We start from the raw sequence: 5,000 nt of genomic DNA, 5'->3' as shown, positions 1-5,000 counted from the left end.
TAAATCCGTATCATAATACACATCTAGAGTAACTTATAAATCGAGATCGAATTTATAATGCAACTAACAAAACAGCAATATCTGTTTTCATAGTGTGCATTTTTTGTTCAACAAAACAAGTTCGATCTTTTAAACATTTTGCAACCAAGCCCTCATTTCGTTTCCCCTTATTGTTTAAACGGGGCACGTTAAAAATGATTGTCTTTTCCAGTTCTTTCGGTTTAACCTCACCACTTTCAATTTCTAAAAATAAATAGAACTGAGTTTCACGTTTACTGCCTTGTTCTTGCTCTAGTAATAGTTCTGTAATTGCTTCTCACATGCGTGTTCTCAGCAGAAGTACCTTTTTATGTGTCTTCTTTGTCTTTTTCTGAACCAAAAAAAAAGGGAAGGATTTTCCCTTATTTCTGAAATACGTTAAGACTTGTAACTAATTTATTTTTGTTTGAGTTATATGAATTTAAAGAAGCAAAAACACTTTTAACAGCACTGATATCAGACGTTAAATGTTTATAATACGTACACTTAAGCACAATTTCCTTCTGCTCCTTCTTCCAGGAGTTCTCTTCGCACTGTCCTTTCACGGAATGCAAGAATTCCGTTGCAGCGTCTCCTTTTATAGTGCGTCCGATCTCAGGAAAGGAAAAACTGGCAACTCACCCGGAACTCTGGAACACTCTGATTCGTGAAGATTTTTTTTTAAATTCTAATTAGCTGATACTTAATCCATGTATTTACTTGTAATTTATATCTTAAAATCTGTATACAGTAGTTTTGTTGCTTTTTATTGAAGTGTGGTCCCTTAAACGCCAATTCATTTCTTTTCTCAACTGACTAAGCGAATCGGATTTCTCCAGAGTCTGGGAGTTATGGGAAGCGGGGAGTGGGATGCTAACCTTTCCAATGCTCTTTCTGTCAGTAGGTTTCCTCCCTTGTGTGACTAAATCGCTAAGGCTAAGACGGGTTTCTGTGCTCTAAACTTTTCTATAGAAAGATCGAAACGCATCAAACGAACCCGATTTAACAGGGTAACATTGTGAATTTTCTATGAGGGGCGTGACTATTTTTTGGACACAGCCACTTTATTGGCAACCTGGACACTCCCAAAAAATACTTCAAACTCCACTATATGTATATACATATGTACATATATGTGCATACATTCACACTATATATATAAGTAATTATACATATGTATATATGTTATACATTTGTGTACATATATATATACATATGTATTGTATGGACGTGCTTTTCATATTGCCATACTGCTAAGCTATTAATTCAGGCCACTACAATAATTGTAAACCACATTCTGTTTTTAAAGAAGTCATGGCCTGAATGTAACATACACGATATACAAGGCCCTTTTAACGATCGATAACATTTTTCTTTAAAATGATACTTTTCTTTCAGAACAGTGTAGTTTTGAACACCATATCTTCTGGTACTAAACAAATATCGCGAAGAACTTCAAACGTACATAAGAGTAAGTTGTCTTGATAGGAAAAGGTAGGTAGATAGGTAATATTTTGTGTAGTCTGGCATGTCCCATATCCTCTCTTACTTCCTTCTCCCTCCCTCTCTTCTATTCTACTTCCGCTTCCTGTTTCTTCCCGTCCTTCTACTTATCCTCTTTCGTTTCCCCTCCTAATTCTCTTTCCCTCTCTTCTTTCCTTCTTTACTTATATTTCTCTCTTCTCCCCCTCCCTCTTTATATATATATATATATATATATAATATGTATTATATATAATATATATATATTATATATATATATATATGTGTGTGTGTGTGTGTGTGTGTTATATACATATATATATATATATGCATATATATTGATATCAGTTTATACGAGTCAATTAATGTGTGTGTGTGGGTGAGAGTGTGTGTGTGTTGTCATTGATATTCTGTCATGGAAACCCAAACAACAAATCATGGTTTTTGTCAACCCCTCCCTCTTTTCCTCCTTCCCCGACCCATCTCCCTTTAAAAATTCCAGAGGTCATGGCTATCAAAAGTTACATTTCATATTTATAAGTGATATTCATAAATGGCATAACTTATTCTCGAATGATTAACATACGTCATTTGATAAAGCGTTGTTTTTTCGTTAGCCTTCGACTAAATCACGTGCACAGCAAGTTAGCAGTAGCAAAACATGTCCGTTAACGGCCGCCTGGTGGGATATCGTGACTGATTTTTGGGGGGATTGGAGATATATTCGCTGTCATGATAGTTAGTTGTTGTGCAGTTGGTTTTACTTCTGAGATTCAAAGCTAATGTGTCGACATCTTTGCGAAAAAAGAAAAAGAAAAAGATCATCATACAGGATGATTTGGATGACGCAAAACACCTGACCAGGTTGATTAACTATTTTATATCTAAATTTGCTTGCCGTCTTTTTGTCGGATGCTGATGCCTGAACTTTCAGCAAGTTTGGTAGCTTTGGATAATTAGATTTGAAGTTCTCGCTTGTTTTTACAAAAGACTAAGGCTCTAATTGCTTACATGGATTCTTGGCTTTTTTAAAACCTGTAAGAAGTTTGTTTCCCATGACACGAAATATCAAATCCTTCCCTTCTATACAATATTTTAAAGATATTCTGTGCATACTTCCAAAGGTTAACTAACGGCCCAGACACCGGCATTTTCACTCCATCTTTAACTCCGTATTGATCAGGCGGCTGTTCCATCCGCCTGTCTAGGAGTTTCTCCAAATATGCATATGGACATCAGTCTCGCTTTTAACGTATTCGGAACAACTGAAAATCGAATTTGAAAAAGAAGAAAGGATTCTACCTTTTTTGTTCATCACTCGCGTACGCATGTGCAGTGATGTCAGTATTTTTCAGCTTTAACAGTTGTAGTTATAGTTACAGTTTATCGAATGACAGACTGACTAGGAACAGAGAAGACCGAATTCAGGTCATATGACCTAAGAATCACATTGTGACCTAATTCTATTTTCTCCAGTTAAATCTGTTCCTTTTACGTCGCAATTATTCCTACAGTTGTATCCTTTTGGATCATATTTGAAACTACGTAGTTTTGGAGCACTAATGCATATTCCTCTCTATGTCTATCATTTAATGCCTGTAGAAAGCACATACCCTATCTGTGGTTCATTAGTAGAAGATACATTTACTTTTTTTTTTTTTTTTTTTTTTTTGGTGTTTTGCACTTTGGACTTGCGTTGCTTGCATGCTTGCATGGACGAACAAACTTCATAACAGTTAACCCATTGCCGCCGGGGAAATAAAAGAAAATAAGATAAATAAAAAATGGGGAAAATGCTCTGCACATTTTTTTTTATTTTTGGGAGATGTCTCTGTACATAAATGGCTCTGCTAGTGCTTAACCACAAAGGAGTCAATTAGTAGATCTAGAGACTTTACCTGATTTCACCTTTCCTTGAACTAGCGGGGAAAATGTATTTTTTATAAGTGCTATAAATATCGATGGTGTTATTTTATTATGAACATTATAATTACTATAATGTTATAAACATTTGTAACAGCAAAATAAGACAACGTAAAATATTTTCGTAAATCAATGAAAAGGGTAAACTGGCGAGACAGCCAGTACTCACAACTGGTTCATTGGTGATTTAGTACAAGTGTAGCCATCAATGTATAAAAACAATTAAACAAGTAAACTCACAGTGGGCAGAGCATGGACGTACGTGCCATGTCCGTCGGCAATGGGTTAATTTCACTGTATAATTACTGAAGGTCCACATTGACAAAATCTCATAAAAATATGGAAGATATAGATTTTTGAAATATAATAAGTATGGCTTACAAACTCTTTAGCCAGGACAAGAGGACAATTAGGTCAAGCACAATTCTGTAAGAGCATTTATGGCAAAACACAAGGTAATGGTGTTATGGTGGATAACTGCAAGGGCAATAAATAAATAAAAAGTGCAAACACCAGGAAAAGGAATAGTGGTATGTTTGGGTATGTGTAAAATATAGAAGATCAAAAGTAAAACAAAGTCATCTGAAAAGGGTAAGTAGTGGTTTTTATTATAACATATAATAAACAAAGTACATAAAGTGGTTTACTGTGCGTTACTATATATCAAAAACAATGTCCATATATATGAGTAATGACAGTAATATTTACGCTATACTGCATTCTGTCACCTGGGAAAACTATACGTTGAAACCTATGTTGCATTAAAGTGTATACTGCAAATCACGAGATACCTGGAGCTGCGCACGCAGGGTCATCTAAATCAGTAAAGATTCTCGATGTCCTGATCAATAATCATTCTGCGCACTGTCTCAGACCCCCCAAAAATAATAATAATAGAAAAGGACAGATTATCATTTCGAAAGACTTTATTACGCCGTTTGTGTAACATTGGGAAATTTGGCAACAATGTCAGTCGTCTCCTCGGTAACGTCGATCGAGGAACGTTTATAGATTTCTGAGATCATGACACTCCCATCCACGGGATTGCATCATTGCAGTATATATCATAAAATAATGTGCCTCTTTTCTTGCCAGACCATTATTCTCATTGGAAAAATCCATTGACTTGTATTCTTGACTCGGTTCTAGCACATCAACATTCTGACAGTGTTGGCTGAACACTGCTCATACTTGGCATCGGGGAGCCAGGAGGTCAAAGACACGAGAGACACTGTAACAGCTTGGCACTCAGATACAGGGGTGTAGGTGTGAAGGCAATGGATCTACTTATGCATGGATGAGGGTGTAAACCACGTGAGTAGCAACAGTAGGAGAGTATAGAATATCAGTCAGGAGTCTTGCAGTAAATTAGCGTATTAATAAAACTAGTATATATTGTAGGGGAGGGCAATGCAGGTTTGTAGAGCCAAGCTATTTATGGTCCCTAGTATTGGCTCCCTTAAAGCCGAGAGACTACGTGAACTGCGCAATCCCTCCCTGACCGTCTGCAACGTGAAATTACTGTTGACCTTCAGTTCTATGGGGAAATGTTACAAAAATCTAGGGACATCTACAGC

At 36.2% G+C, this 5,000-nt stretch overlaps 1 protein-coding gene across 2 annotated transcripts in view; it reads right to left on the bottom strand.

The window, feature by feature from the left end:
• Positions 1–5,000, bottom strand: part of LOC125027009 (elongation factor 1-alpha-like) — a 13,599-nt gene that overhangs the window by 5,443 nt on the left and 3,156 nt on the right. The window contains exon 1 of one of the 2 annotated variants that reach the window (XM_047615618.1): positions 524–636. The exons of the other annotated variant lie outside the window; for it this stretch is intronic. The gene's annotated coding sequence lies outside the window, so the exon portion shown is untranslated. Of the gene's footprint in view, positions 1–523; positions 637–5,000 lie in introns of those variants that run through there. 2 annotated transcript variants of the gene reach the window in all.

The sequence above is a fragment of the Penaeus chinensis genome, chromosome 7, assembly GCF_019202785.1.
Source record: "Penaeus chinensis breed Huanghai No. 1 chromosome 7, ASM1920278v2, whole genome shotgun sequence".
NCBI lineage: Eukaryota > Metazoa > Arthropoda > Malacostraca > Decapoda > Penaeidae > Penaeus > Penaeus chinensis.
Note: the sequence above shows the minus strand (reverse complement) of the source record. Positions and strands in the feature narration are given on the sequence as shown.